General features: G+C 38.5%; 1 protein-coding gene across 2 annotated transcripts in view; it reads left to right on the top strand.

Annotated features, from left to right (window-relative positions):
- The window catches only part of gabrg1 (gamma-aminobutyric acid type A receptor subunit gamma1), a 144871-nt gene that overhangs the window by 49844 nt on the left and 71924 nt on the right, over positions 1-23103 (top strand). The gene's annotated exons all lie outside the window — the stretch shown is intronic.

The following is a 23103-nucleotide window of genomic DNA, read 5'->3' as shown; positions in this document are numbered from 1 at the left end:
ACCAACGAAACAGGGTGAAAAATCAGTCACATGACTTTGGGGCAGAGTTTCGAAAGCTTAACCTATCAGCAACAAAGCGAAATTTACACGATAGGCTACCTCAAACTGTCAGTTACACGACTGTGTATGTCGCTTAAGCCACTCCTATTTGGCATTTTAGTTATGGAGGCGAGAAGACGCCCCCCCCCCCCCCCTCTGGGTGTCTGATTTGCCGCCATGTTTAACCGTCCGTGTCCGAATCGCAGTAGCTACGCGTACGAAATAAAGTTCATCCCAGCTACAAAACATATATATTTTTGTGGTAAGAGGGCGCAAAACATCAGTATTTACTGCTATTAACTACTGTACGATTTATAGTTGAAATCTGAGCCTAGATATAAAGTTAGATATAAAGTTAAAATCTCGACAAAGCAATGTAGGAAATACAGAGAAAAGAAATCCTTTCTGACATCTAAAATCAGTTTCGATCAAGGTCTCTAAAACGAACAAGAAAAAGAGGATTTTCGGAGGGCAATTACGCTGTATTTATATAGGATAAGTGATCTATGAGCAATCTAATTTCTTGTTCGTTTAAAACAGTGAAATGTCAGCTGGAAAAGATCACACCAGAAACAGCACTCTCTCTGCCTGTCATAGACGTTCAGGAAAGGTTGAATGAAGTCATGTCAAGAACAATAATTCGGTGATCAATAATAACAGTTGTAGGACAAGAAACAAAAGATAATGAAAACTTCTTTAGGCTAAAACTCAAGTTCATTCTACAAATTAAGGCAAATGAAATATCAGGATGTTAAAGTGCTAGAGGTGTAAAAAATACAAAAATGCACATGAGTAAAAAGTTTTAGAAATGGAGCAGGTGTTGCTTTGAAATAAGCAAACAGAAAAAAAGCCATGACTAAAGTGCAGAAGAGGGATGCAGGAACACTTGCTTAGATATACAAAAAAAATCACAAAAAGGTGTATGTTACAAAAGAACATGCAAACATGTTCATCATGTACATCAATTTCCCTTCACGATCAATAAAGTCTTATCTATAAACATGAAACAGAGTGAGGAATCAGAAAATTAGCATGCATAAAAAACAGCAATTCTGTCAATAAGCCCTAAATGAATTAATAGCAACCATGGTTTCATGGAGGGCTTCTCAGATAGTTGGGCATTCAGGTAGATTGCCAGGTGAAAGGATTTGTAAACATACTTTGTTAAAGCAAGTCAGTTTTTTCTGCAACACATAAAATACATTTTTCCAAGAAAGTTTAGCCTTTGTCACTAATGAAACCACTAAATAAAGACATAAATATAGAAATCTTAAGATTTTGTTATTCAATGTTGGTAGCAGGATGAACTGTGCTAAGTGTATATTTTGTCGCAGCTTTGCTGCAAGATGTTAACAGTGAAAAAAGGTATTTAGAAATGAGTTATTTCAAGAAGAAAATGTTCAAAATAATTGCAAATCTAGCAGGATAGAGAAAGCACAGAAAACAGGCAGTTAGATTGATCAGATTAGTATGAAAAGTTATTTAGCAAAGGGAATGAGAAGAGTGACAAACTAGTATGCTTTAGATCTTTTTATCTGGACCAGGGAAAACTGATCATGTTTCTCTATAACAATAATAAAAAACGTTATTTTATATATCACCTTTAAAAGTGGCATCTCAAAGCAATACAGTAGATATAAAAACAGATAAAAGGACCACAGATTACAAAGAAAATACATATAAGAAAGACAAGCAGTTAGAGGTGCTACCAAAATTAGAAAATGAAGCAGATACAGACACTAAGTCTTCTGAAAAGAAAGGTTCTGAGGTTAGATTTAAATGCACTCAGGGTACGTGACTGATATCACTGGGAATACAAATTGAGAGCTCTGGGGTGCAGCTAGAGAAGACCCTGTCACCCACAGAATGTAGATGTTCTTGAGGACAGCTAGAAGACCAGAGTCAGACGGACAAAGGGGGGGAGTAGACAGATAATAAGCCATATACTGTAGGTACTGAATGAGGATGAGGATTTTGAAGTTGACTCGAAACCTGATAGGTAACCAATGCAAGGACTTGAAAACAGGTGTAATGCATCCCTGATAGGATTCTCGCTGTCATATTCTGAACATATTAAAGATTGCTCAGTGTGGATTTAACTTCCCAAGTGAACAGGATGTGCATTTATTAATTCTAGAAAAAAAAGCCTTTCTTGATTTCTCTAGTTCTTAGTTTCTCTAGTTCCCTTTAAAATAAACTATTATTCCACAATGCAGAGAATTATATGGACAGTATTTACACATGATATTTGTGATTTAAAGAAATGAACACAAGCAGCTTTTCGAGATTTAAGTGTTGGCTGAGTTATTGCAGGATAAAAAACTAGAGATGTTGGTAAGAAGATAATTTTGGGATAGCTGAGGAATACACTGATAACAAGAACACTTCCTAATGGGGTTAGGCATACTTTTGATGAAGATGATGAAGTTAACAGACTGTATGTTTACATAGATACTGAAATGAGGATTGTATTTTAGATTTTGTGTAGTTGCTAGCATTGAACTCTGTGTTGGATGCACATGAATTGAAGGAATGGGCAAACATCGCTGATGCGGATCCACAGAGCCAGCATATTAAGATGTTTATAATTAGAGGCAATTTGTTTAAATAACTAGGTATGGATACTGATGTGCAAGAGAGGTGGAAAGGCTGTTTACTTAAGCCAGCACTATAAAATATTTTATTCTCAGTGAGATGCTGCCATTTCATAGTGGGTTTCTAACACTGTGTATAGTTCAATCCACACAATGCCTTTACTTCCATCCATTTCTAATCTCTTTATCCAGTACAGAGGATTTGGAGCCTATCCCAGTAAGCAACGGACACAAGGCAGAATACACCCTGGACATAGCGACAGTCCATCACAGGACAGACAGACACAAACACACACACCAGGGCCAGTTTTCCCATAAACCAATTAACTTACCAGTATGTTTTGGAGTGCGAGAGGGAGTCATATCACACATATGGAGAAAAACCATGTAACCCAGAGAGAACATGCAAACCCCACACACACAGGATGGGACCTGGGACCCCAGTGCTCCAAGATAGCAATGCTAACCACTTTGCCACCATTATAAATGGATGGATATCTTAGTTATCTTTCTAGTTCACAGGTTTGCATGCAAAATTTAATTTTGAAAGCCACTGAGACATCAGGTACTACTGTTGTATTTATGAAAAAGAAACAAAACAAAAAGCATACTAACAACTGTGCCATCCTACTCTTTAGTTAATACAATTTATTATTTATAAACAGTTAACATTGTTAGCAAAATATTTTGAATTATATTTAACCCTATTTTTTCTTTAGTTTGTATTTAACTTATTATATGATAGTCAGATTTAATGTATATTTGAACAATGAAAATATATTTTTACAAGATGCGGGGGAAAGTGCAACAAATTATTGCAGTGCTAAATTTAATATTGATTGCTAATAGTTTATGCTAACACCTAACTTTCTTAATTAGATGTATTTAAAACAGTGAACTAAGTGTAACATACCATTCAGAAATACAATCGAGAATAGTTTTGTGGTGTTTGTATGGATGAAACGTTTCTAAAATGTATAACGTAACAAAATTAAAGACGATTAAAATCTGTAATCTTTCCACTTGTAATGTCATTAGACAGAACAAGAAGTTTCTGCTTTGTCTAAGGATGGTATCAAAACGTAGTCTAGGTGGTGAGAAAGCTGTGCTTAATGATAATTAAGTGACTTAAAAGTAAAAAGAGATGGTTCATATTGCTTGATTAATTTTAAAAACTAAGTTATAAATGCAGACGCGATCGCTGCCATAAGCGCTCCAGGCAGTAGAACGTTCGTTCTGTGCTGCTGCGCTCTGCGCCTCCTCCCTCTCTCGGTGCCGCGCCCCTCTCTGACGGAGCGCAGTGGGCGGTACGCTATTTTCAGAGCCTCTGATTGGGAAAAAAAGACCTGCTGATCAGATTCACACACCAGGAAGAGAAAAGAATGGGATTTTTTCTCTTCGAAACGTGTGTTGTCTATATGAAATTCATGTATTTTAAACGTTTAATTAAGAAGTAAAAACCTTACAGCGTACACAAAGATTCTGAGCTGATCACGAGGAAGAAAAATCACCCATTTTTCGCGCATAAAAAGTGGTTTTTAACTCTCGAAACCTGTTTTTATATGTTTTAAAGTCGTGCAATGTCTAAGTTAAGCAGGAACACATCATTATATCTCATTATTTATTTATTTTTTTAAAAATTTAAAAATCGTTTGCCCAGCCTACTACTAGCGCCTATCCTAGCACCTATCCTATCCTAGGCAGTCTCCATCAGTCCTTGTAGCACAATCCTGCCTGGAAATCTATGCCAGCCTTCGCAGTTCCTATTCTGTTCGGTTATCTCCACCAGCTCTTATAACTCCTCATGTCTTCACTGGGATCAAGCACTTGGATTTATCAGCCAGTCCAGCAGAAGCAGATCTTTCATCTACCCATCGCGTCATAGCAGACTTATTTTGATATATGGCCGAATATGTGGCTATCTCTCTAGTAGAGTGCAGTACCAACCACTGTGGGGTGTAACAACAAACAAAAGCAGTGGAAAACCTCAACAATCCAGTGGGAAAAGTCCTGTTTTGACAGATTCTGTTCTAGTTCCATAGCGACAAAAAGCTGGTCAGTATTATATTGCCCATATGAAACTCATATAGGGAATAGCATCTTCTGGCACCAGTCCATTTCTGAGACGAAGGAAAAACATAAACTCAAAAACACTGTTTAATATGAAATTCTAATTAGTATAAGAACATAAAAATGGTTATGAATGAGAGGAGTCTATTTGGGCTATCTAGCTAGTTTGGAAGTTGATGTTTCAGCTGTTTCTTCAAAGAAGCTAGAAGAAGGGTATCGGCCTCAACAACATGGTTGCGTAACTTGTTCCATACTCCCACAATCATTTGGTTATATAAATGAGTGCTGTTTCCCACAGGTTTTTTACTTGTACCCTCTGGTTCTTGGTTCACCATTTAATCTGAAGAGATCTGCGGGGCTAACCTCCTATAATAGTCTCTTTTAGCTCAGTGTTTCATATTTTGCATTTAAAGTTGGTTTTCACTATCTGCATGCAAAACCCTGTAACTGTTTCCATTTAATATCATGCTCCGGGTGTTATAACAGTCTTGAATTTGATCTTTTTGAATATAATTTGCTGCTTCATGAGTGTTAGCTAATTCTACTAATTTGGTATGAGTTGCAATCTTGAAAGATCTTGCCATCTTAACTAATATACGAATTATACCTGAATCTAGATCTCTGATATAAATTATGAACAGTGGAGCTAGTAAAGGGATGACATTGTGGCACAGCAGTTAGTATTGCTGCTTCGCAGTGCTGGGGCCCTGGGTCCAATTCCAGACCTGCGGCACTAATCTAGGTGTACTTTGTATGTTTTCCTGTGTTTGTGTGGGTTTCCTCTATGTGCTGTTTTCTCCCACAGTCCAAAAACATACTTGTAGGTTAATTGGCTTATAGAAAAATTGGCCGTGGTCTGAGTGTGCGTGTGTTTCTACCAGTATGTGCCCTGTGGTGAACTGGTGTCCCATCCATGGTGTATCCAGCTTTTCGCCTGTTCCTAGCTGGAATAGGCTCCAGCTCCCCCAAAACCCTACACTGGATAAAAGAGGTTAGAAATGGATGGTTAGGCACTAGTAAAGATCCCTTTGGAATTCCTCTGATTACAGTATATCACCCTAGTTTGAGTATTCACCCCTTACTGATACACTCTGTTATATTTAATAACCAGTTCTCAATCCAAATAGTTGGAAGGGTCATGTGTACATTAAGGTACTGCTTGCAATTTGAGAATTGATCATTTATGAGGAACTTAATCAAAAGTCTTTTGAAAATCCATATACTTTATATTACATGCCAAGTGTGTATCCATTATTTTGTCTGCTTGTTTAAAAAACCCTGACGTGTTGGTAAGGTAAGACCATCTTTTACAGGTGGATTCTGAATACATCTTTTGGTTCCTATAGTACAATTCATGAGGTACCATCAGCCCTTGGGGATTTATTATTCTTGAGTGTATCGAGTACCCAAAACACTTCTGCCTATTCCATGCAAATTATATTTAGTACATAACTGTCCTTTCATGTCCTGAGGATGTACTAGTTTAGTACATCAGACTTCTCCCTTTCATTGTCTTAATGTTTCCCATTTTTGTCCTTGGTATATTTTACCTCACGCTTGACAGACATTTTACTGTTGTACTAAGGGAAGAGCTTTTCATTATTTGTTTTAGCCTCCATTGCAATATCCCTTTCAATTTTTCTCTGGACTATTTATTTTGATCTGTTATTGTAAATTACAGTATTATGCTATTTGTCTTAAGCATTTAAGTCAAAATGTGTTTTTATGTCCACTTTGGTCCTCCCTTAGTCTTATCCAAGTCCACTACCTTTTGAATTTTTTATGCCTCCTTCCCCACCATCTTTCATTCTAATTTAAATGTTTCTGTGTTTCCTTTGTGGATTCTTGTTCAAAGGCAACAGGTTCCCTTCTCATTTAGATAGTACTAGATGTAATCTGTAGCATCTGTTCAGATGCCCTGTGCCATGGAAATAGTCTATATAAGTCTATTATTGACTATAAGTTATAAATGCAGACGCGATCGCTGCCATAAGCGCTCCAGGCAGTAGAACGTTCGTTCTGTGCTGCTGCGCTCTGCGCCTCCTCCCTCTCTCGGTGCCGCGCCCCTCTCTGACGGAGCGCAGTGGGCGGTACGCTATTTTCAGAGCCTCTGATTGGGAAAAAAAGACCTGCTGATCAGATTCACACACCAGGAAGAGAAAAGAATGGGATTTTTTCTCTTCGAAACGTGTGTTGTCTATATGAAATTCATGTATTTTAAACGTTTAATTAAGAAGTAAAAACCTTACAGCGTACACAAAGATTCTGAGCTGATCACGAGGAAGAAAAATCACCCATTTTTCGCGCATAAAAAGTGGTTTTTAACTCTCGAAACCTGTTTTTATATGTTTTAAAGTCGTGCAATGTCTAAGTTAAGCAGGAACACATCATTATATCTCATTATTTATTTATTTTTTTAAAAATTTAAAAATCGTTTGCCCAGCCTACTACTAGCGCCTATCCTAGCACCTATCCTATCCTAGGCAGTCTCCATCAGTCCTTGTAGCACAATCCTGCCTGGAAATCTATGCCAGCCTTCGCAGTTCCTATTCTGTTCGGTTATCTCCACCAGCTCTTATAACTCCTCATGTCTTCACTGGGATCAAGCACTTGGATTTATCAGCCAGTCCAGCAGAAGCAGATCTTTCATCTACCCATCGCGTCATAGCAGACTTATTTTGATATATGGCCGAATATGTGGCTATCTCTCTAGTAGAGTGCAGTACCAACCACTGTGGGGTGTAACAACAAACAAAAGCAGTGGAAAACCTCAACAATCCAGTGGGAAAAGTCCTGTTTTGACAGATTCTGTTCTAGTTCCATAGCGACAAAAAGCTGGTCAGTATTATATTGCCCATATGAAACTCATATAGGGAATAGCATCTTCTGGCACCAGTCCATTTCTGAGACGAAGGAAAAACATAAACTCAAAAACACTGTTTAATATGAAATTCTAATTAGTATAAGAACATAAAAATGGTTACGAATGAGAGGAGTCTATTTGGGCTATCTAGCTAGTTTGGAAGTTGATGTTTCAGCTGTTTCTTCAAAGAAGCTAGAAGAAGGGTATCGGCCTCAACAACATGGTTGCGTAACTTGTTCCATACTCCCACAATCATTTGGTTATATAAATGAGTGCTGTTTCCCACAGGTTTTTTACTTGTACCCTCTGGTTCTTGGTTCACCATTTAATCTGAAGAGATCTGCGGGGCTAACCTCCTATAATAGTCTCTTTTAGCTCAGTGTTTCATATTTTGCATTTAAAGTTGGTTTTCACTATCTGCATGCAAAACCCTGTAACTGTTTCCATTTAATATCATGCTCCGGGTGTTATAACAGTCTTGAATTTGATCTTTTTGAATATAATTTGCTGCTTCATGAGTGTTAGCTAATTCTACTAATTTGGTATGAGTTGCAATCTTGAAAGATCTTGCCATCTTAACTAATATACGAATTATACCTGAATCTAGATCTCTGATATAAATTATGAACAGTGGAGCTAGTAAAGGGATGACATTGTGGCACAGCAGTTAGTATTGCTGCTTCGCAGTGCTGGGGCCCTGGGTCCAATTCCAGACCTGCGGCACTAATCTAGGTGTACTTTGTATGTTTTCCTGTGTTTGTGTGGGTTTCCTCTATGTGCTGTTTTCTCCCACAGTCCAAAAACATACTTGTAGGTTAATTGGCTTATAGAAAAATTGGCCGTGGTCTGAGTGTGCGTGTGTTTCTACCAGTATGTGCCCTGTGGTGAACTGGTGTCCCATCCATGGTGTATCCAGCTTTTCGCCTGTTCCTAGCTGGAATAGGCTCCAGCTCCCCCAAAACCCTACACTGGATAAAAGAGGTTAGAAATGGATGGTTAGGCACTAGTAAAGATCCCTTTGGAATTCCTCTGATTACAGTATATCACCCTAGTTTGAGTATTCACCCCTTACTGATACACTCTGTTATATTTAATAACCAGTTCTCAATCCAAATAGTTGGAAGGGTCATGTGTACATTAAGGTACTGCTTGCAATTTGAGAATTGATCATTTATGAGGAACTTAATCAAAAGTCTTTTGAAAATCCATATACTTTATATTACATGCCAAGTGTGTATCCATTATTTTGTCTGCTTGTTTAAAAAACCCTGACGTGTTGGTAAGGTAAGACCATCTTTTACAGGTGGATTCTGAATACATCTTTTGGTTCCTATAGTACAATTCATGAGGTACCATCAGCCCTTGGGGATTTATTATTCTTGAGTGTATCGAGTACCCAAAACACTTCTGCCTATTCCATGCAAATTATATTTAGTACATAACTGTCCTTTCATGTCCTGAGGATGTACTAGTTTAGTACATCAGACTTCTCCCTTTCATTGTCTTAATGTTTCCCATTTTTGTCCTTGGTATATTTTACCTCACGCTTGACAGACATTTTACTGTTGTACTAAGGGAAGAGCTTTTCATTATTTGTTTTAGCCTCCATTGCAATATCCCTTTCAATTTTTCTCTGGACTATTTATTTTGATCTGTTATTGTAAATTACAGTATTATGCTATTTGTCTTAAGCATTTAAGTCAAAATGTGTTTTTATGTCCACTTTGGTCCTCCCTTAGTCTTATCCAAGTCCACTACCTTTTGAATTTTTTATGCCTCCTTCCCCACCATCTTTCATTCTAATTTAAATGTTTCTGTGTTTCCTTTGTGGATTCTTGTTCAAAGGCAACAGGTTCCCTTCTCATTTAGATAGTACTAGATGTAATCTGTAGCATCTGTTCAGATGCCCTGTGCCATGGAAAGGTATCCATAGCCCAGAAATCCATAGCCTTTTTCTGCACATTATGTCCACATCCATGTATTATTTTAAATTATTTACATTTGTGATTTTTAATGGTTGCCCGATTCTTGGAGGATTCCTGAGACCACTGATTTGGCCCTGTTCTTCAGTTTCTTGCCAAGTTGTTTAAGTTTGTTTCCTTCTGGAAAGTGGGATGATTGTAATAGAATGACATTATTAATATTGAAATAACCTTAGGAAGGAATACCAGATTGTGGAATAACAATACTCAAAATCTCTCACCAGTTAAATATAGTCATTCCAAAAGGACAAGGAAGACAACAACAAATTTAATGGAGTCAAATGCCAAAGGAACATGATCTACAAGTGATGAATGGGGATCTAGGTTTGACAGTTGATCAACTCCCAATTTAGATGTGAGCTTTTCCATCAGTGACCAGATATCTTTGGGTTGTACGTGTTCCATCAACCATTTATGGGCAGAATATATCATAGATGAAACTGAGTTGTCAAGTGCTGCAGATGTTTATCCCACATACAAAAAAAAATCACTCCAAAAACATCCAAAGAGAGGGCATGAGTAAAATCAAGAGTTTCCTCCAATGTAAGTGGCAAATACACCTCTAGTACAGTTCATATAATGGGGGAACACGTGTCAGCGCCCCAAGAACAGCTGGATATGGCCTAGTACTCCCTCACAAAATTAAACCAAGTCATGTAGAATGTTTACTTTCCAGATTGGCAATTTGCTTTGCAGGCAGATAAAAGATGCTCTATATGCACCTTGGCAGATATGCAAGAAGCATGAGTGCATTATAAAAATAAAATGTACATGCATGATATTAAAAAAATTAGAAGCTTTAAACAATAGACCACAATTAATAAATAAAAAAGTGTTGTTAGCGAGTGAAATAGATGCCTAAGATACCTGATGAAAATAAAATATAACAATACATTTTTGTGCAAACTGAGCAGGTTAATAGTGGTGGGAATAAAACAGAATATCTAAATTGATGCCCTGGTGGATTGAGCTAAAAAATATGTCTGCCAGCTGTAGCTGTGTAGCAATATGAATATGGATACCATGCCCATGAGTTGGGCTAAATACTTTCCACAGTGCTTTGCATAGCCAATTAGTGAGCAGCAATAGGAGCATTATTTTAGGAAAGATAGATACTTTATTGATCCCATGAGGGAAATTGCAGTGCAACAGCAGCTTAACTCAGACAACACAGCCACAGTGTAACGAATGATACAACAATAATAATAATAGTACAATACATACAATACAATCAGTACAGTGAGGGGTGCACTAAAAGAGTGACTCACAGTCCGGTCACACAAAGAACAAACTAGAACAGAACAGTACGCAGAAAAATCATATCACACATATGAATATAAATATAGATGTAAATATAGATATAGATATAAATATAAATATTAATGTAATGCACAGGTCCCTGGCATATATTGCACAAAAAATGGTTGTAAACGGGAAAAGAACAGAAAAAGAGAACAGATGTAGCAGTAGATGTGTAGATGCATTCGCAATTAAAGGATGGCGTTGTAATGGTGGTGTTGACCCCTCAACCCAATGACATGGGTTGACATAAGTATTTGGCCTAGTACTCCCTGAGAGTCTAGTGTTACATAAGCGGGCCACAGAGCCTAACCTTCAGGAACTGACTTACCAGTTGCATGTGAATTCAGTGCCGGATGGTGACAGAGATGCCACAAGTAGTGTTGTTTTCCTGTTCACAAGTGTCATGGTTAGGATCAAGGCATACAGTGCAAGAGTTATGGTCATCTTCTAGGGCAACATCTTGTCATAAATTCCTCTGTGATAGTTAGGCATGATGAACATATTCCACTAGTATTAAGTATCCAGTCCTGTGAAAGGAATTGAGTTTCGTCCTCTAGTCCTAGGTCTTTATAGACCCTGAAGCAATCCTAAATCATTCTTGGTTAAGCAGCCTTCTCTCATCCCGCACCTCTTCCCAAGATAGACACTCGCTTCCAGCTCAGTAGTCAATTAATGTAAGCTGGAACAGGACGTGAACCTATGCCCTGTTCCAGAAATCACTGGTTGATGCCATTTTGCTTGCTGGCATACTCTCGTGGCCATATTAGTATGGGCAAATCAGTGAGTAAACTGGTTAATGCTTCAAGGAAAGAAATGTTTTCCAAAGTTTACGCCTCTTACAACATTACATTCTCCTTCCCTCTGATTAAACCTATCAGTCAAAGCAACATCAGCAAGTAGGAAGAACATTTGAGACAAACCATTGGCATTACCCTTGTGTTTTCTTGTGTGATTGGCCACTGTGAACTTATAGGGCTGCTGACTTAGGTTCCTGTGTTATGACTGTGTAACTTCAGTCTTAATTCTTCTTCATGCACATCAGGGGAGCATGGTCTGTCAATAGACTGAATTGCTTCCCCAAAAAATAACACTTGATCACTATAGTGCCTACTTGATTGCCAGAGATTCCTTTTCAAAAGTGGGGTAACCTTTTTCTTTGCAGGTTTGACCTTACAGCTAATGTACAGAACGGGATGCTCCTCTTCATCTGCTTCCTAAGATACGATGGCCCCGAATTCAGTTACTTTAGCATCCGTCTGTATAATCACGGGCTTTGGAGTTCAAATATTTCAACAATGGTTTTGAGCATAGGGTGTCTTTGAAAATAAAAAAAACCTCTTCTGCTTCCAGTATCCACTTGATGCAAACAAGAAGAGAAACCCTAGTCAGGTCATGTAGTGGCTCTGCAGTCAAGGGATATTTTGGAATGGATCTTTTATACAGATGCAGCCATTCAAAGTACGCGGCACAGACACGTACCACGGGTAATTGGCTACGGCCTCACGCATCGTGACGCAAAATACTGCGGTACGTGATTGGTTGACCGACAGGGGCACTCGTGGTGAGTTGGTTGGTCATAGAAAGATTTAAATGTCTTTACTGTGCCCGTTTTAGTATTGAATATTTATATGGAATTTTACCACTGAAGGGAAATCTTAGTAGCTGAGCATAAAAAGAATAGGAGCACACTGTAACGCGTGTGAAGGCCATAAACGATATTAATTTTGGAAAATAAACATACAGTATATGGCTGGTCTCGGTACTTTAAAGAAAAAATACACACCAGTATTCCATTTCTCCCTAAACCTTTTTAAGCATCGAAGTCTTTAACTAACGTGATACCGGAGTCAACAAGCATACTTTTAGAATTTGATTAAAAGGGAATATAATATGGAATCGCATATCTAAAGAAATTAATAATGATATAATTATATTCATGTACCGCAACACAAGAATAGTACACACTGTACATTGTCTGTTGATAATGTTTCTGTAGGGCTTTTTCAACACTCCTCACGTGACCTTGCCAGTGGCGCTGTGGGTTAGGTTCCCAACTCACACATCACATGTTGGGTGTTTGAATCCAGCTGGACCCATGACTTTTTTTTAACAGACATTTCTTTGAAAAAATAAAACTTTTCCCTGGGTCAGAGATTAAATAAAACTTCACTCGCACCAAACAAATTTATATTTCTAAATATCACAAAAAAAAATATATTTTTTAAAACTATTTTAGAAAAGTGTAATTTATACTAAAAAGCTGTACACCATCTGCTATAAAGATACATATTGTAATACTTTCGGGTTCGGATAGGACAGACACAAGAACTCAGACTTGCGGAGTTAAAGCAAGTTAAAGCCTTGATTTTATATGTCACCTTTAAAAGTGGCATCTCAAAGCAATACAGTAGATGTAAAAACAGTTAAAAGGACCACAGATTACAAAGTAAATACCCAACACTGATTGTACCCATCTCTCATGCTAATAAAGCACCTTGAATTTAATTGAATAGAGAGAGAGGGGGGGGCGAACGAGAGAGCACAGCCAGGACAGGCAAATAAGATACACTCCAAAGACATTCACAACAGCGACATATCATAAAACTTTTGCACATATTGTTAAATTATTACTTGTTTTTCAGGAAGTAAAAAAAAACCTTGAATTACGTATCCAGTCTCTAGCAATAAAATTATTTTTCAAGCAATGCAACTAACGCTGGGCAACGTGTTTTTTTTAATCCAACATTGACAGCCACATCTTAAATCTTGTCAGTCAGCTCTTTTTTCTCTATTTGAATTGTGGCGATTCAAACAACTTGGGATAACAAGTGGTCTCAAAGTCAGCGAGCTCACAGAGCTTCAACAACAGATGACAATTTCCTTAGTCCTTTCTTAGTCTTCTTGAAATTGTCAGATTATGAGTGAATAAAAGCATTTTATTAAAAACATGTTTGCGTTTGTTTTGGGAGCTATATTATGTATTTTTCATATGTAAGATATAATGATGTGTTCCTGCTTACACATCGCACGACTTTAAAAGCTAGAAAAACAGGTTTCGATTCACATTATCTGGCGAGCCTTGTTTTGTCAAAGGACAGCACATACTTTGAAAAGACCGCAAATGTATTAGCAATGGTTAATTGCCCTATGGACCGCACAAAGAAATTTAAAATAGTCTTCTTTAGGTGTGAGGGCAGAAGTGGATCGCAGCAGGTGATCAGAAAAAGGAAACAATTGTTACGCCCGGGTAATAAAAGCATTTTATTAAAAACGCGTTTGCGTTTGTCTGGGTATTTACTTTGTAATCTGTGGTCCTTTTAACTGTTTTTACATCTACTGTATTGCTTTGAGATGCCACTTTTAAAGGTGATATGTAAAATAATGTTTTTTTTATTATTGTTATAGAGAAACATGATCAGATTTTCCCTGGTTCAGAAAAAAAGATCTAAAGTATACTAGTTTGTCACTCTTCTCATTCCCTCTTTGCTAAATGGCTTTTGAAGAGAGTCACGTGAAGAGAGAGGTGAAACAGCCCTACACAGCCCTGTTGCAGTACACAAATATAATTATATCTTATTCATTTCTTTAGATACGTGATTCTTTCAATACAGTCTTGGCTGTGCTCTTGAGGATACTTGTGATATTTTGAGCTCTGGTTGAATGATAAGTGTCGCAGTTTAAATAATTTTAAAATTATTTAAAATTAAAATATTTCTGATAAAGATAGGTTGTGTACTTTTGTCCAACTGAGCAATGTTGCTTTCATAAAATATACCAACTTTTTAATGACTGATGATTAACATGCTGTAATATACAGTTTAAATTTAAAAGCTCAAATGCTTTACATAAGAGGTTAAGCTTTATTGGCTCCTCCTGGCGGTTTTACAAGATGATTCCGGATACTTTCCGGCATGATGTCAAATTCTGCGTGATATTGCGTTTCCATGCGACACGCCAACCGCGGTATACCGGGAAATACCCCACGCATTTTGAATGGCTGCATCTGTAATAACCTGTAAGACCTGGAAAAACTCTCAATGTGTTTCTTATTAGCTGGCCTTTAAAAATTTAGCTTTTTATGGTTTCTATTTTTTTTTCTCTTGAGGCATGATCACTCCCCTTCCAACAATATAATCCAAGTCATTAGCTTCACTTAGCCATTTTTTTTTATTCACCATAAGACCAGCTTCTCTTAGACTTTTTGTAATTGCTTTAAGATCCTGAAGATGTCCTTGCCAGTAATGGCTATGAATAACCACATTGTCCAAATAGGCAGCCACCAAATTTTGATGAGATCTAAGTACCATCTCCATGTGGTCTAAATGGTAAAATACAATATTGATACAGCCTGTCAAGTGCAGTGAAAGCAGTCTTCTCTTAAGAGTTGGTTGCCAATGGTACTTGCCAGTATCCCTTCATCAAATCAATTTTGCTAATGACCTGATCTGTGTGATCAGTTTGTCTACCTGTGTCGGGGCCTGTTTCAGGGGGTAAGCATCAATATCCGAGATCTTGTTGTTGATCCATTGTGCTTGGGCACTAATATCATGGAACTGGACCATTGGAGAATCTTCTATAATGCCCATGTTTAACATAGCCCGGATTTCCTCTCAGATGGCCTCTTGATGAGCTTTAGGCATTCAATACGACCTAAAGTAATATTTTTTGGGGTTGTGACAGGGTTGTGTTGTATAAGGTAGGTTCTTTGCCCTGACTATGGAGAACACATTTTCTTTTAAATTATGTTATAACCAAGAGGGACTTAAGTCTCCTAAGTGTACTTCTTTGCTAATATCTTTCACAATGTGATCCTGAGTAAGGTGGGCCATCGGCACTTGCCATTTCTTTACTAAATTTACATGGTATATTTGTTCTGGATTGCGCCTACCCCACTGCCTCATTCTAGAATTTACTGGGCTTGTTACGCTACTTTATTCAACTCTTTCCACATGGTTCTGTCATTGAACTTGTGGTAGGAACTAAAACCAAGACCGTCTCACCTGGCTGAAGATTCTGTAAAACAGCTTGTCGATATATAACTTACTTTGTTGTTCGTTTGCCTTTCCCTTATATTCTCTCACAGTGGGCTTTACATCTTCCATTCAGTCACTCTCCTGTTCCGCGTGTTCAGTCACCATTCAATAAGGACACAATTATTCTTATGTTCTAATGAGTATTTGGTGATGTTCAGTAGGCCACATGGTTTTCTACAGTAAAATAACTCAAATGGAAAAAAAACAGTGGAAAAGTGAAACAGCTGGATAAACGATTGAGGTCCTAATTTGGTGGACCCTGAATAATTTACATAACTCCCTCTCAGCCTATGATATCAACACTGTCCTTTGGTTGGTGAGAATCTCTTTCAGGATAGGATGCCAGTCCTTGTAAAAAGTAAGACAAACTCCCATGCAATCACTTTACAAATGGCAGTTATTAAAGTTATAGCTTTTGGATATCACTTAGTGTAATCCATGATCACCAGAATGTACTAATACTGATATCCCTTAGCAGAATCCACAATTCAACTCTCCTGATCCATTCTGATCCATTTAAATGGGGTACTTATTATGGGTAGTGGAACCCCACACCTACGATAATAGGGTTGAGGAGCAGTCTTCTAATGTTCTGCATACCTCATGCAGTATTCCTCAACTCTCTTAATAATTCCAAAACAATAGAACAATTTCAAAATCTCATTTTGAAGCCCTAAAAGAGTGAGGGCAAGATTGAGAACAGTCTCTTGATACGGTTTGGAACTATTTAACTGTTCCATTACGTCCGATTCTATGTAACAGGCTATTTTTACTGATAACTGCAAAGTGGAGATATGAGAGATTGCTTTCAGTATCACATGATTTAACTTTGATCACCTAATAAGTGCTCCCATGCATGCTTTTGGTTAGGGTCCTCCAACTGGGCTGTTCCCTACTCCTCTCGATGTTCTTTTCTCTGAAGTCAGGCACCTCTGGTTGGAGTAATGTCTCCATAGCTTCATGCTCTGGAATTCTTTTTCTAGGCTGCCTCAGCTTCGCCTAAACATGCTATCGTGTCTGTCTTAGACTCCACCATGTATTTCCATAGGGCTTGGAAATATGGGCAGTCTTATGTAGGTCCCTTCTGAACCTAGGAATCCTTCTAGAATTCCTTTGGCTGGGAATTACCTATTGGGAAAATACAAACTTCCACTGTTATAGTGATAGGTCTGGCTAACAGAGCACTGTTAGCGTTGTCTTTTAAGTCTAGTGTCCAAAAGCAAGAGTCCGTATGCATATGAAATAAAGACGACTTTCAACACACAAACTCTCGGCTGAAGCCCTTTGTTTCGCACAACAGAACAAAGGGCTTCAGCCGAGAGTTTTTGTGTTGAAAGTCGTCTTTATTTCATATGCATATGGACTCTTGCTTTTGGACACTAGACTTAAAAGACAACGCTAACAGTGCTCTATTATATAGTGAAACAAACAATACAAAATACACTCCCACATGACTTTCTGCTTGCATTGTGGCTATATATGGTCATTCTAGAAAGCTGACCAGTACATATATTTTCTTTACTGCCAGCTTGCGTAAATAGACTATTTGTTCCAGGAGGGTCACTCGGTCATTTCCCTGAGAACTATGCCTGCAATACATAAAGACACAATGTGGCTATGTTATCTTTTGAGACCAGACAACCAGAGACGGATTTAGTAAAATAAAAGTAAAAAGATACGTAGTCAACAAGATATAATACAAACCTTTAGTAAAATCTTTCAATTACCTCAGTTCCAAGAATGAAATTAGGGTTTTGGTGTCAACTCTGTCACTGCTCCAGTGTTGTGGAATGACCTTCTTCAGAGTTTACCAGAGACATCATCTTTAACTCCCTTCAAATCTAAACTTAAAACTGACCTTTTTACCAAGGTCTACTTCTGATAGCCTACAGCCAATCTGTAAAAACCTGTAAGATCTTGTTTTTTTTTCTTCATTTATTTTTATAGATTTTTTTTGTCTTTTTCTTTTTTCTTTATTCATGATGTACAGCATCCTTGGGTTTGGGATTTCACTTTATAAAGAAAAGTTTTTTTTTCTCACAAACAAAAATTATTAAGAAAAAAATAATTGGATAAACAGGAAAATAAAGTATATTTTAACTCCATGGCACTGTATTTTACTGACCAGTGACAGTATGGATATTAATGGATAATCCAAAAGATAGTACTTTATTTCTACAACTACAGATGAAGCAACTCGGAAAGCTTGGATTTTTTTGCAGCATGCTGCAGAGAGCATGACACCTTACACTGTGTGGTAATGCCCAACATCTTTTTATTTCTTCAAATAATCTGATGCAGTGCTGCACTACTTTGTAAAACCATGAGATGGCACAGTGAATGCTAAATGTGCCATGTGTCAAGCATACTGTAAATATTGTAGGTTTATTAACCAGTTTTACTGATCTAGTCATACAGTACAGTAAAACTAACATTTTTTAAAATTAAATACAGTATACATAATTATTAGTGTTTGCATAATAATTAGAAAATTTTATTTTAGCTTTTGATTGTAAAATATACTATATATAGTGTATTATAAAACATTGTATTTAAACATTGAATGTAAATGTTTATAATTTGTATACTTTATGACTGTTTCACAAAGCAAGATTACACAACCTAGATGTATAAAAAATAGTTTACTGTTGTAGATCTTTTTAGAACTGTTTGCCTGGCTACTGTTGACTTGTAAGGCTCTTAAGATCCCCAACCTTTGGCTACTGCATCCAACTGTCTGGAGTAATATCCTACCAGCCGGAACCTACCTCTATGGTCCTGGGTCAGCACAGCAGTCCAAAACCCGTTGCGTTCACTTACATATAAGTAGAATGGCCTTTCCTGTCAAGGGAAACCCAAAGACTGAGTCTGTAAGAGAGCTTGTTTCAAATCATTAAAGGCCTTGCTTTGGTAGTTAAAAAGATGGGGTCATCAGACCATCTCCCACTTTTCAACAGGTCTGTTAGAGCCTGGTAAATTGCATAGTCCTAGGAAGGGAGCTTGTGTCCCCTGCTGGCCAGATGATCTAGTATGAGTAATAACTCTCGCTTGTGGGTTTTCCTTGTCAAGAGCGGCTACCAAAACATCACAAAAATATTGTATGACTACCGATGAGAGTGGGGGTAGTTCCCTCAGATGCTACCCCAAGGCCATATGGTACTGTTGCTCTGTTATGAAACCCCTGCGGCAGCTGTGTCCAGGTATATTGATCCCTGTCAACCACAAATGTAAACCACTCCTGTACATCTGGGTGCAATGGCACCGACCAAAAGCCATTGGCCATATCTATAACTGAGAACACATTGTGGTCAGGCTGCAGTAACTGGAAAATGGTAGCGGGATCTGCCACCAAGGGTGTCAATTTGTCAATATGTTGGTTTGCCACCTGGAAGTTGACAGTGAATCTCCAAGCCCCGCTTGCCTTTCGAACTGGCCAAATTGGGCTATTACTTTTTACTTTTATAAAAAGTTATTTTACTTTCACTTTTACTGAGTTTTCTTGGTGATTCCTTATTCCAGCAATTTCTGTACCACAGGTCATATGCCCTCCTCCGCCTCAGAACTAATCCTATGTGGTTTCTTATAAGGAGGCTAACTCCCTGTAAACATAATAGGTGGCATAACCAAACGCCCACACTCATCCTTGTCTTTTGACCATATAGCATGCCCTTTATTTCATCTTTTTGCAGAGACCAAATGTTTACCTGTACAGTACTTCCTTGTACAAAAAAAAACTCACTGTTAATATTGAAGGGCGTCCCATCCCAGTAAATCTGGTGTGTCACCCACCCACATGGGCAATTGAAACTGTACATTGTCCCCCATACGAATGGTAACAGGTTGTGTTTCTTTCAGACACACCTTCTGCTTCCCTACCCCAGTAGCCTCCAAACTTTTCACAGAATATTGTATTTGACATTGTTTTGCAATTTTAGTAGATAAGCAGGATATTTGAGCTCTGGTGTTCCATAACACCAATACTGGGACATCATTAACAGTACATTCTAACATTAGTTCCCTTTTCCCTAGGCTCTGTGTCAAACTTAGGGAGGCCACAAGGGGGCTGTCTAGTTTAAATTAAGCACGTCTCTCTTAAAGCCCTTTTTCTGCTTCTGTCATATTTTTCAACTGAGACACTAGCCCCTTCTTTCCTTCCCTATCTGTTGGATTAAAAGCTAGGCCTCTATCTTCTCTCCTGCCGTTTTTATTGGCTTCTGCCCTCATTTTGAGGCAATATCTTGCAATGTAACCCGGTTTATTGCAATAAAAGCACACCATTCCTGTGCCCTCAGGGCCTCCTTTGCCATTACTTTCAGAAGCTGCACTACTATCTCCCATTTGTATAGCCCTCACTTTGGCAAACATGCTCCGCTCTACTCTGCAGGCTTCCTTGGTAACAATTTCGAATTGTTCATCTCCTTCTTTTATATCGGGTAGCGCAAAATAATGGTTTTAGCTATATCTGGCTTCACACCGCTCAGATAAATCAGTTTTATCACTGACAAGATATCGTTATTCACCTCTCCTTCATCTGCTATTCCTGAATATTCTATCTATAATGTAACGAACCTTTCAGTAAAATCCTTCTGTTGACACCCTAAAACCTTTTTTCCAATCTGTCTGGGGTGAGTAATGTTCCTTCAAGAACGCCCACACGATTTCCCACCCCCTTTTATCACTATGATCCTTGCATGACATTCTTAGCTGTCTTGTCTCTCTCCTACTTGTCTCAATATCATTGCAGCTTCTATTGCTTTGATACCATATGTGTCTTTCAATTCTTGAAGAGAACTCCATGTCTGCTGCATAGCAGATTTAGGGTGTGGAACCTCTTTAGCCCAACACTCTATCTTCATGCTTAGGTTGATATTCTTTAATGTAAGATCCACACCGGGGATCTCCCGCCTTAGGCATTTCTGCCTCTCCGTCTGATTTCGAGCCCCCCTTCTTGTTGTCGGGAACAATTTTACACAGGGTGACCACGACCCATCCTGGTCCCTGGTGTACGAGGTATCATCCCAATCTGAACCCCCCTTAAGGATAGGGCCAGTCGGCATATAAATTAGGTGTTATATTTATATTGCGGCTTTTATCTACTTCCTTATTCAGCTCATCAACTTCTCCCTAAGCTTTTTCCTTTTATGCAAACAGAATCTCATTTCGTTTCGCCATTGTTTTTAACTTTTCTCTCAGGGACTTCTGTGTTTTATCCCATTCAGTCTTTTACATAATATTCAGTCTACATCTCAGATGTTTCCTAATATGAGCCCTGACTTAGTTTGCTTATTCTTATTCCAGTTTTCAAACACTTTTCTACACATTCTCTGTCCACACACCGTTGGACAAGCCATATTTCTTTTTCAATTTTTCTTCACATTCTCCTAGTTTCCTTTTCTCTGACACCCAGTCAAAAACCTCCATTAACTTGTTCTTGCACCAACTCATTTTCTCTCTTTTTTCCTTCTCAACAACCATCAGATTTTACTTAATCTGACAACCACCCCTCCCCTGTCCCGCAATCGCAGGCTAACAGGCGGAGGTCCTCTGTCATGCAATCGCAGGCTAACAGTGCTCTGGCAGACACACCAGTACACTTGAGAAAATCTTCTCCGCCCCCCACTGTCCCGCAATCGCAGGCTAACAGAGGTACCGCGCACCAAGTTACGACCCTGGGTTTACCGCACATCCTGAACGGACCCTACGAAACAGCTCTTCTCGCACAGACACACAGGCTCTTTGTTCTTTACTGTAATCGCTACAGTGTTGGGAGAGTACCATTCAGCGCCATGGAGTGGAGAAGGGACTTTTTACAAATAGGAGTCCTTACCTCATCACAAGTGCAACACCTAACTTTTTCCTCAACCGTCAGAGTCTCCTCAGCCAGGAGTACCCTGTTCGCAGTGCCAAAATTGATGTGTCATATAAATGACAGAGTCCTGCTGTCTGTGAAAGAAGAGTTGTTTATTCCATATGCATCCGGGAGAGCAGCCTGCATCGGCCAGTCTCTCTGAATGGTTATAAAGTTAGTTCTTTTTTTATAGTGTAACAGACAAAGTTTGGCGTAGACAACACACAACACAATATCCTTAACAAATGTTAACACATAATGTTCTTGAGCTGTGTTAATGGACAAACACAGCTTCAGGAAAAAGGATATGTGGCCAAAGTTTCATAAGGCGTTGTGCTCATGTGATTCTTAGTCGTGGGCCCAAAGGTGAAAAGTTGAATTCTTTGCGGAGAAGCAAGAAAGATTAAAGAAGAGTGGTTTAACATTTCTTAATTCCTCAAAACTCATCTATCAGTAATTAGCAATCACTCCCCATGTCATTTACTCTCCTAAAACACTATAAATACCTACAGTACAATACCCCTAGTGCACGTCTTTTGCATGAACCTCCCTGCTTCGCTGCCTTGCTGCCTAAACTTTGCAATGGATGACCCCCTTGCAAGCTTCTTTTGCATGGGCCTTAGTACGATACTGTCTTGTAGTCTCGCTCTCCACTTTGCAATCGATATTCTTGTGTGCTGCTCCGATGCATAGTTTAATAATAATAATAATAATAATAATTGCTTACACTTATATAGCACTTTTCTGGACACTCCACTCAAAGTGCTTTACAGGTAATGGGGACTCCCCTCCACCACCACCAATGTGCAACATCCACCTGAATTATGCGACAGCAGCCATAGTGCACCAGAACGCTCACCAAACGTCAACAATTAGTGGGGAGGAGAACAGAGCGATGTAGCCAACTTATAGATGGAGATTATTAGGATGCCATGATTGGTAAGGGCCAATGGGAAATTTGGCCAGGATGCCAGGGTTACACTCCTACTCTTTTTCGAGAGACACCCTGGGATTTTTAATGACCACAGAGAGTCGGGACCTCGGTTTTACATCTCATCCAAAGGACGGCTGAGTTTGATCTCAGCCAGGACACTTGTCATTTAGATCTTGTGTTTCCCTGAATCTGCCTTTCTGTCAATACCTCCAACTGATTTTAAATACTTTTCTATCTGGAGTTGCACCTCACACCCTCAGTTGCTACTGGACTGCCTTGAAAGGTTTTCAATCCTTACACCTTTCCTCCAAGGTACATTTAGTGTAACTAACTGAATAAGTAAGTAAGTTTAAGTATTACTCCATCAGCTCGTAAGAACGTCTACTCCATGATTAGCAGAATACAAAAGGTATATATTCAATCACGAAAAGTTACAAA

This window comes from Lepisosteus oculatus, chromosome 1 (assembly GCF_040954835.1).
Source record: "Lepisosteus oculatus isolate fLepOcu1 chromosome 1, fLepOcu1.hap2, whole genome shotgun sequence".
Taxonomy (NCBI): Eukaryota; Metazoa; Chordata; class Actinopteri; order Semionotiformes; family Lepisosteidae; genus Lepisosteus; species Lepisosteus oculatus.
The sequence above is the reverse complement of the archived record's forward strand: the minus strand, read 5'-3'. Positions and strand labels throughout refer to the sequence as shown.